This window comes from Pezoporus wallicus, unplaced genomic scaffold, assembly GCF_028554395.1.
Source record: "Pezoporus wallicus isolate ANWC-B61680 ecotype Strahan unplaced genomic scaffold, APGP_CSIRO_Pwel_v1 contig_6899, whole genome shotgun sequence".
Classification (NCBI taxonomy): domain Eukaryota; kingdom Metazoa; phylum Chordata; class Aves; order Psittaciformes; family Psittacidae; genus Pezoporus; species Pezoporus wallicus.
Window position 1 is genome coordinate 1,812,978 of NW_026638613.1, and position 11,059 is coordinate 1,824,036.

An 11,059-nucleotide genomic window follows, 5' to 3' on the forward strand; every position below is an offset into this window, starting at 1 on the left:
GTCATTAGACAGGCAGCAAGGGGCTAAGAGAGTTATCCAAAGCAGAGATATTGAAAGATGCTTATGCCATAATCAGTTGTTTCATAAAAAGATCAGACCATGAACAGCAGCAGCACCAGCCTAGCTGCACTTAGCTGTTGTTTGGGTTTTTTTTGTCCCAGAGAAGACACTTGATATCAAGTTTAATCATCCAATACTGTCAAACCCCAGATTCCTTATAAAAGGTCCTCTCACTGAAGGCATAGGGAAACTATTATTTTTTTTTTAATGTAAGACTTTGTACTTCACATTTCAAGGGCTTTTTGCTTTTCATTCTTTTTCATACCTTTGGTATAAGCTAAAAATATTTTTAATAGTGATTGCCATGGCAATAAGTAAGCTAAACTCTCAGTGTTTGAAGTTCCAACTAATGCTTGACAGTTCAATGTTGTAATTGACTCAATTTATATCAAGTTTAACACAACAATTTCCACACAACACTTCGGTTCTTCATGGCTCCACACAGGGCAGCACAGGGGAAATTTGGATCCAGCTAGGAGAGGAGCAAGGACACTTGAAGTCCAAGTAATTTCTTGAAAGCAACAGTGCTGTGGGAACACACCCATAATAGATCCTGCTTTCAGCTAGGGGACTGAGGAGTGGGCATGGAAGGGTAGCTCTGAATTCCTTCCATAGGCACCTCTACCCAGTGTTCCTGCTTTGCCTTTTTCTTAAGCATAAAGCCTGTTTCACCAGCATTTTTGCAGAGGCAATAAATCCAGTCCTAAATAAAGAGACACGTGACCTTGGAAATAAACTTGAATGCACTGAAAGTGCCTCAATGCCTTTGGTGAGATATCAAGAAAATGAATTTCCATTGATATCATAAGAAAATGGTTACTGATAAGACATTAGGGGCAATTTTATCTCTCTACTTTGTTTTAGTAAAGAAATACAGTATTTCTATTCAAGTCACTCTGAAATTTGGTATCTGTTTGATTACAGGGGACATAAAAGGTAGGTGATCAGAAAACTTGCAGTGGTTGTTCCTGTTTGACTTGCACTATAAAGGGCAAGGAGCCTGATTTTAGAGACCCTAAAATATAAGAAGGGCTCAAAATCCAATCTAGAGCTTTTGTTTATTTTGGTTTTGTTTGCTTCAATAAATATACATTTTATCTTCTCTGCAGGGCACAAGTTTATCTTCCAAACAATGTCCATTTTGAAGATATACTCATCAGCATTGCAGTATAATTTTTTTTGAGATGTACTGGATTTCTGACTCCTATGGAGTAGGAGTAATGGAATAATATAAAGATTACAGCTTAAAGCATAAATACAGCAGAGTGTATTTGCCCTTGCATTTTGTAACAGACAAGGCTTTGGTATAAAGCCACACTATTAGAAAAATGCATAGCCTTACTCAAATCTGTAAGAAAAAAATCATATCATGCAGGTGCATATTCATGAGGCACACCAGGTGCAGGTAAATATGCTTGATTCTGAAACTACACATAGCTAGTCATCTGTAATTTATATATTCTCACCAACTTGTATTTTTGCATCTCTATTTAACTTTCCTCAAATCAAAAGCCTAGCTCATCAAACTGCACATTACCACTAGGAACCATTACCACAGCTTGACCCTTCATTAAGTTATCAATATTCATCCTAGCACTCTGCTCCAGAATCCACAATTAAATTATTGCTTTAATTGTCTGCTGTCACTAACAGATAGGGAAGTGCATGTGCGTAGTCCACAGCAGCAACTAAAGGTACTTCCTTAGTGCACAATTACAGTACAGATTGAAATGTTCTTTCTTTAGGCATAAGAAACAGTCATAAGTCACTGCTTCAACACAGCCATATCCAAATGATGGGATTTGGAGTTTTCCTTTTTCCAAGTTGTGATTCACGCTCATACCTGCCACTGGCCTAATTTTAAAGTTATGGTGCTTTCTGCTTTCCAATCCATATCAGTATTCTGAGACTGCTGATACACACAGTAAGTATTTCCCTGAAAGTGGAGGGAGCTTTCAAAGTAGTTGTCCATGTTTTGAGTGTCTGGGAATCCTTTTTATATTTTGATGGGCATCCATGAAGGAGGAAAGGAATTGGCAACGACACACTAGAATTATGTTGGAAGGCCAAATTCTCCAAGTTTCCTAGTAAATAATGCTATTGTTTTACCCAGGCTAAGCCTCATTCTCCACTACACGTAGAACAAGAACAACCCAAAATAATGGGGAGCAGTGGCACACACCTGCACGCAGGTAACGTGACAGTGCCTCCAACGGCACAATATTCCTTTTATACTGTTTTGATTGTTTCATACTATATCAGAGAATTAAACTGTGCTGAAGTGGCTTATAGTTCTACCTAAGTTAAGAACTGACATTTTAATGGCACATTTGAGGAATTTATATAGACAAGTCATATGACCCTGACGTGATAGCTTAAATGTAGTCCTGAGTAATTCAGCCCAGACCCCAAGGGTTCAGGCAGAATCATAACTTTCTTTAGTCTTTTGAGCCATTAAAATTCAGCTAGACTGTGAAGTTGACAGCTGTTTACTGTAAGGTTACCTCCTGCCTGCCAAATAATAGGGCTGCAATTGGCATCCTTCCACCCTCTTAGTTGAGAAAAGACTGTTATAGCCAGAACAGAACTAAAACCTTTCCTCAAGCTGGAAAGGTGTGTATCTTTAAATAGGCTTAAGACTGAACTGGCCCATTACCTTACTTTGGTTATTTTCAAGGTAAACGTTACCACAACATTTGAGTGGAATATAAGTGCCAAACTAGAATTCAGCCTAGTAATACTAGAAGATCCACAAGAAGATTAAGAGTAATAGCACACATACTTCCAAAGCCTCCCAGCTCCCATTTTTCTCAGGATGCCCACGTTGCTGTGGGAAGAAAACTAGGCTTCCTGCCTTGATCCCTTAGCTAATAAATGAAAAGAAACACTTTTCCTTTGTCACATGGAAAAAAAGCCATAATTTTTTATGACCAGCCGCCAAGAAGATGCATATTAATGATGGAAAAAGAAAAAAAGTCATGTCACAAAAGGGGGCAGAAATGTCAGCAATATCCTCTTATTGGAGGCCAAAGCCCTTTGTCTCATAATTTTGTACTTCTGTGTTTTACTGTTCCTAAGCCCACTCTCAAGCCTGTTGAAAACATCCTGCATTACACCAGTATTAGCTAAAAATAGGGTAGGGGATACAATTACTCCTCTTCCTTTTTAGCTTCCTAAGTCTCCTGTGTGCTCTTTCTGCAAGTCCGTAAGTTTTCGCTCCCTGCCACAAAGCTTGTGCATCTCATCAAAGAGGACAAACCCTCCTCATTTTCCCTCATAGTCAGAAACACACACTCAAAGGTACAATTTTGAACCACTCAGAACACATGCATACAACTGAAATGTTTCATTTTTAAGCCACTCCATCTCTAGATTACATGAAAGGGTCTAGTCTTATGACTGCTCCCTCTTTGCATATTTTAAAACAAAATAAAGAGCTATTTCTTCACTTCTCTCAAAAACAGAGTAGGTACCTACCTGCAACAGCAGAGCTGATCAAGAAGCACTGCCATTCAACCAGTCCAGCTGCCTTAGGTGCCCAATCTTGAGAAAAGGTAAAGGCTTCCCACACCTCAACTTTTAACGGTTTCTGTTAATTAGCTCTAAATAGCTTCTCATGCACCTGGCTTTCCTAGGTCTTAGGCTCTGTGTTAGAGACCCCAAGTCCCAAACTCAGTGTGGGAGTTGGCTGTAGTGAGCAGCAACTGCTCTGTGGGTGTTTCAGGAACTGACTGGGAGGCAGCAGAATGCTTACTGCTACTTGTAGTTTTGAAGTCATTTGATACTTCTGAAAATCTTATTTAAGAGCTCTGAATAACACGAAATGTCAGAAAAAAAATGGAATGCAATTAAGATGCTTCTTGTGAACAACAAAAAAAAGCCCTTTTCTGAGTGGGTCATTAGGAAAGTGTTTCCACCTTACAGTGAGCTGCAGAGCAGATATCTGTACAGTCAAGTCATGGACTTGACCATGTACCATGCCCAGGCCTAGTGCCAGGGCTAGTGCAGCTCTAACATTGAAGGCTCCGGAGAAGACTGCTCTGGACAGCAGCCCCATGTGCTGCATGCTATTGCATCCCTCTCTATATTACTCAGTGAATTTTGATAGTCTGGGCTGGTACTCCCATTCTCTTCAGCATCCATCAACAGTCAGCTGTTGTGTTCTCAATAAAAGCAATCCACACCATTCATGGACATTAGGATCAGCTGTAACTCCCATTTATTTTACTTGCCTTGCTCATTCATTATTATTTAGCTTGCCTTCCCTTGGCTTTTGTGTTGTTAGTTCCTCTGTTTTCCATGACTAAGATGGATGTTGAATTCTTTGCAAATGGGACTGTTCAACAGATGGCTGTTCAGTTCATGCTCCATTGGATTGATTGTTTGGTCTTTTTATAATTAGATTTTTCTGGTGCTTTGTATTATTTTAATGAATCCTTATTAATGGATGGGGCTAAACAAATAAGCTTTCCTCAAGTGTAACAACATTAAACAGTTAAGAGCATGCCATCTTTACATAACAGTAGCTAAAACCATTTTGGCCTGAAAAACATCTTCACACTCTCCTTGTGCAAGTGCAGGAAACTGTTTTGGATGCCATTATTTTTAAACACTTAATTAATTTTCTTCAAGCCAAGACTATTTTCTTCCTCTAATGAGAATTATAAAACCTGTCAGGTCTGAGTCTTCTATTTTTAGTCATTTTTTGGAATTATGCAAGTCCAGAATTTAAAATAGAACATATGGAGGCTCCTCAACACAGTTCAAAAATGGCAAAACTAATTCCATAGAAAGATTTCTCAGAAAAAGCTGACTTGGAAGCCAAGTGGATCATGGAAAATTTTAGCAAAAAGTGTATTTTGAGAAAGTATGAGTTGCTTAAAATACTGTGCTGCATCTTAAACTGAACTTTAGCATTTGCTATCAGGAATGCTGTAATAACATTATAATTATCTATAATATCAGAAATTTTCTGTTCATCCTACTTAAAGGTAATACACTGTGAGTCACTAAAAATTATGAAACTGAATTGCCATTTCAATTTCAGGATATCATTACCTCAACTTGCACGACCCAGATATACCTAGCTAGGAAGCGATTTTCAATACGTATATGTATTTATATATGTGTATATATTGACATAGACCTTAAGAAAAACAGGCTCAACGAAATTTAACATCTCCTGTCTTTTGGATAGTATGTTACTGGACACTGAGACAAAGTTACTCTGTGATGCTTCTCTTCCCATCTGTTATTTCTGTGATTCTTGGCAGTTTTTCCAACTGACAACTCCGCGGTGAAGGTCTGGATCCAGCGATCTGAGTGGGTGATATCTATCAATCTTGTGCCACACATATGCAACATTGCTAGGCAACAGGTAGCAGCATGACACCCACATTCTGTAATTTCCTTTTGGTGACTGAGACTTTTACTATATTAATTATACTGAACTTTATTCCATGTATTTCAGGCATTAACTTCTATGGAAAATATTTTTAAAAACTCTTTGAGCTAAGATTACTTTCTGTTGCATATTAAATGAACAGATATTGGCAACTGATAAAATCATCATTCTAACAATTGCCACATATGAATGGTGCACAAAGCCTTCTAAAATTGCAGATAAGTGGGATATCAGATTATTTTGTGTTGAAGATAACTATGCTACAAGGAAAAATTTTTGCAAGGACTTCAAAACATAAAAGACATAAAAATGTAAAGTGAGGAGATAACTAGGTAGGAAGTTCCTTTTTTCTCTGCTTGCTTTCTCTACTTTTTTTTTTTTTTTTTTGGTCTGGTTTCTCTTTTTCAGTGGTTAGGATGCTACAGAGGGACTAAGTTACAGATTTACTTTCATGTCCCATCACAGACTTTTTGTGTGACCACAGGCAGATGAGCTATGTCACACTACAGAGAAAGCACAAGTGAGCTGTACTCACTTTACTTCTCTTGAATTAGCCTAGCTTAAGAAAAATAGCCAGCCCTTCAGCATTATTACACCCTTGCAGGTAATGTATTTTTCTATGGATCTGGGATTTCTCAAAGATGTGTTCCATAGTTATTTAAGCTGCAATAAACTGGGTCATTCTACACATTTAATTTTGAAATAATTTTCTGTCCTTTCTGAATACACAAAGGAAATCCCTGAAATGTACTCAAATGGAGCTAGTCTATTTGTTGTAAAGTGCTTGTGTTAGCCGCTTATGAGTAATAATAAGTTCAGCTTTAGTTCACACCCTCTGAGAAACCAGCCAAATCAAATTAACAGCAGCATGCTCATATTCAAAATTTTTCTAGCAGTCAGAACATTATTCAGGGCAGCCCTTGAATCACAACCTGAACTCTCTTTGCAGCAAGACAAGGCTCTTTGAAGGTATCTTAAAATTATTACGAGTGATCAAGAGCAATCAAATTACCATTACTTGCAGAATTACCACTGGTTCCCATGTCTTAGCTAAACATGAGTAATTCAGTATGCCAGCATCACTTATGAGAACTTGGACATAGCTCTAATCAGATTGGGCTTTGGGTTCTCACCTGTATCACTTTATCTCCCACAGTGTCTGTGAGCTGCTCGTAACCTGTGTGTGCACGTACATAGTTGCTTGATACATGCAAATGCCATATCAAGGCTGATAGCTCCCTAACTAACAACTTAATTTTTGCAATTTTAAGATGACTGGAAAGAAGGAAAAACTCCAAATCTTTATGTAATTTGTGGTCAATGAGACAAGTACACGTATATGCTGTATTTATAAGGCAGCTATTGTTACAAATGAAATTTCTTATAAATGTGCCCATGGGATACTTGGGATACTGAGCCTCAGCATCAGTACATTGTACAGGCATGCTGCTCATGCCTGTACAATACATAGCATGTCTATCTGAGAGATATTTGCTCTGTTACTTACCAAGTTTTATGTTCAGGTTATATCTATGACTGGAATATACATTCTGTACAGAAATTTTTAACTGTATACAAAGGGAATGACTTCAAGAATTTGAAATGCATGAAGAATTTTTCTCCTGCATCCATTCCTTCCTGACATTGGCTCAACACTGCAAAGGGAAGTAAAATCCAAACCTGAACAGTAGACCTAAGCAAGCTAGGAAAACTGCTGTACTTAGCTGTGAGATACCAGGAAGAAAACAAGAGAACAGTTCCTTCAGAAGACATTTTTCCTGTGCATTTAGACTTAAAAATCAGTGTTGGGATAGTACCAGATGGGTAGCTTTGTCTGAATACTGTAAGTTCTGCTGGATGATGGATGGGATCCAGAAGGAAAGTCCGAGTGGGCACACTGTCTACTAGCTCAGAGCAGCAGGTTAGGAAATAGTCTGTATCTCCTTTGCTAGACAGCATCCTGGATGAGGTGTTATGTGAGGTACCTGTTAAATGTCCAGCTGTGATTAATGAGGTTGGAGAACAAGCTCTTCAGTTACCAAACCCACCTTTTTAATGCTGAGTCCCGCTGGCTTAGGGGAAAAAATGCAGGCTGACAAACACACATAAAAATCTGCATAGGTTTTTAATTAGGTTGTTCCCTGTTGCTGCTCATTTTTGTGCCAGACACGAGCCCAGTAAGAGCAGAAAATCCCACCATGCTTGTAAATACTCACTGGTAGTCAAATAGGAGCATGACTTTGAGAATCAGAATTTATCACTGAAAAATACCATTGTTTAATCAACAAAGTAGTTTCAGTTTCCCTGTTAGTATTCGGATTTTTGTAATTTCCGCTAAGAATTTAGCAGGCAACATCAAAAGCCTTAGCTTGGGGAATTCATAAGCAGGATATGTTTAATACAATTTCAGATGTATTTGTAGAAGATGCCAAACTTGCTGTAGGAGCTGATAATTTAATTACATTCTTGTTTATGTGATTCATATACCTAATATTCTGAGTACTCTATTAAAAAATAAATACAACTTAATTTTTCATAGGGCATTGCTTTGTTTTGCTATACAAATAAACAGTTGATTACATGGAAGGCACGGCTTTGATTTGCTGTAAAAATTAGGATATCATTGTACTGTGAAATAGCTCTCAAATATAGGTACAGAAAACAGGCTGCATATGCATAAATGCATAAAATCCCCAGGGAAAAATTAACACCATATTTGGGAATTTTATGTTGAATATCACAAATCATATCAAGTCTTGAATACCAGTAGCTTAAATAAAAAAATATTCTCATAAACTATTTATCATACACATTTCTTAAAATGTTAGCGTTCATTTTTGCACCAGATTTAATGCAACTGCCATGAGACTGTTAGGCAAAGTCTCTCTCATATCTCTACACTATATACTGTGATCAACAAAAGTGCTGGTTTTATCATTTTCATAGACAAGATGCAGCTGTAGTTCTGAGGTAGTCAATGAAATTACACCAGTATAAGCAAGAGAATCAGACCCACACTTATTAAGTGCGCCTGATTCTCTTGCTCATATTTTATCATAATATACCACTTTATTTTTCTGCAAAAATACAAATATTTCTTTATAGGTTCAGGAGACGCTTAATACATATCTGATACACAGTGAAAATCAGTTTTATTCTGGACTGACTGCATAATTTAAAATGTATATGCCCTGGGTATCTCTAGAATCTAATGTAAAACAAGTTTGCTGTATTTGTGGATAACGTGAAGGTCAAAAGGATTTTTATAGACTTTTTTTCCTTATTTAAACAGTGTTTCAGTGATCAAATTCTGACAATTGTTAAAACCCTGTATCTACTTGCAACTAAGCAAAATTCTTACAATTTACAATAAATACAGTGGTGGAGCATCATAAACCTGGGTATATAGAAATTTAAGACTTGGGGATCTAAGAAAAAAGAAATCTCTGGCAGAGACAATATTTGTAGATTTTCTATACAAAGCCAAGACCAATCTCCTTTCAGTAGCCTTTGGAAAGCACAAAGAATGCTATGTGTGCCACTCATTGCAAACAGGTAGTAATACTTTTTTATAGTCTTTTAGAACCTATTCCATTCAAACTGGTGCCTCTGCAGAACCCCAGCTGCTATTTTTTGTGGCAGGGAAGAAAGTGAAGTGCAGCAGGTAAGCTGTAAAACCACACACATAGTGAATCAATTCTACACTGACTTGCGCTGTGGAGTGCTGGGAGGAAACTGTCATGGGGAGGCCTAAGCTGAGTTCCAACCACTATGGAATAACTTCACTGTGTTGTAAACCTGCTATGCACAAAAAAAGCAGAGAGGCCAGACATATGTCCCAGATGGACCCATGTCATGGAATTCCTCCTTTGCAAAGTGCCCATTGATGCTGCAGCTGGAATCTGCCCAACTCAGGATGTTTTCATGCTTTAGAAGAAGTGGATGCAAGGGTACGGTTGCAGAAAAAAGGAGCACTATGATGAAGCTGTCCCTTATTGTCCATGAGGCCCTATCAACTAAAAATATTTCTTCCAGCAAATGTCAGAATTTTTTATTTTATTAAAAATTTCAAATGGATTTAGTATGTTTCTATGAATGATTGCTCTTTGTTTTCAATTTTCAGATAATCTGAAAGCTATATGTTTATAAAATTTAAAATACCAAAAGTATTTTGGCACTCGGAGAACTTCAGCATCTAAAGCAGCTTGGCTTTTGTTTGCTCTGCATATTTTCCCATCCTTTACTCCTTATCAGAGTGGACAGGCAATGCTACCAGGATGCAGGGGTGACATCTGGCTTATGCACAGGGCAGCTGACAATAAAAAAGGCAATATAGCAATATATTTGGCATATGTGGATTTTTCCCAGTGCTGTATGGTTGGTTCAGCTTTACAGAATGATGATTTTGTATTTACTTTCAAAAAGCTAGAATTATCTCAAAGTTATTTAGCCATTAAATTTCCTCAGTACATATATGCATACACAGATAATGTAACTAGGAGACAATGAAAAGAATAGCACAGCTTGATTTCTTATTTCATTTGTTGCATTGTTTCAAGTTCTCTTCTTGGAGGAAGATGTGTGTCTAATAGGTTCAGTTGGAATATACACAGCTAATGATGTACATTGCTAATGTACAAAACAGATTTCCTATTACAAGGAGTCTTAGACAATAAACATATAATGAATCTGCAAGTAATTTCTCACTGAAAGCTAACAGTTCCAAAGTCCTTGACCTAAGTGTGGGATTACTTTCGTCGAGATGGCCAAAGTCATCATAAGAATATGAATTGAAAAATGAGAAAACGGCTATATCAGTATGAACAGAAAACTATTCAGACTCATGAAGGCAGTCTACAGTAAAATCAGCCAAGGTTATCACCAGATGTTTCTTGTCCCACTTGCCACCACTTGATTGAATTGTAATTAATTCAGCTGAAAAGCCTCTGTGAGAACTGTGTTTTCAGCACAATATCAAGCTTGGTTTCAAATACCAGAAATCATTTCTGATTTCTTAAAACATCCCAGACAAATGTGAAGCTCTGCAGTTAAAGCCAGAAAGTACTTTTAGAAATTGCACTTAAAGAGCATTAAAGGAATATTTTCAAAGTAGTTATCATTAAAGCTAGAGCTCTGGGGTTCAGAAACTTATGCATGTATAGCATGAAGTCTTAGTGCCTTATTCAGTAAATTATTTGCCCCAGACCATACTGCAACTTCAGAGGTACAACAGAAATTTTAACTTGGGCTTCTGCAGCAAACCATAGTAGTATTTATCCAGTCAGCCATACATAACATGAATAAACAAAAATATCAATATTTCCCAAGGTATTTTATAGCTCACCCTCCATTTTTTTTATGGCATATCAGGCCAAAGACCTACTATATTCTTGTTGTGAAGAAAGATGCTTTTAATTATTTAAAGTCTGAGGTCTATTTAAAAATTAATCTCATTAAAGTTAGATATTCGCAGGTAAGAAGTTAAGTCATAAATAAAACTGAACATATTTTATCTTAATATACCACTTTATTTATCTGCAATATTTGCAGAAAGAACATGTTGAAATGCACTTCTGAACTACTCTGAACCTGACT

General features: G+C 37.2%; 1 protein-coding gene across 1 annotated transcript in view; it reads right to left on the bottom strand.

Moving 5' to 3' along the window:
- Positions 1-3,579, bottom strand: part of NLGN1 (neuroligin 1) — a 475,678-nt gene extending 472,099 nt beyond the window's left edge. The window contains exon 1 of the mRNA XM_057411582.1: positions 3,538-3,579. The gene's annotated coding sequence lies outside the window, so the exon portion shown is untranslated. The remainder of the gene's footprint in view (positions 1-3,537) is intronic.
- Positions 3,580-11,059: the final 7,480 nt, after the last annotated feature.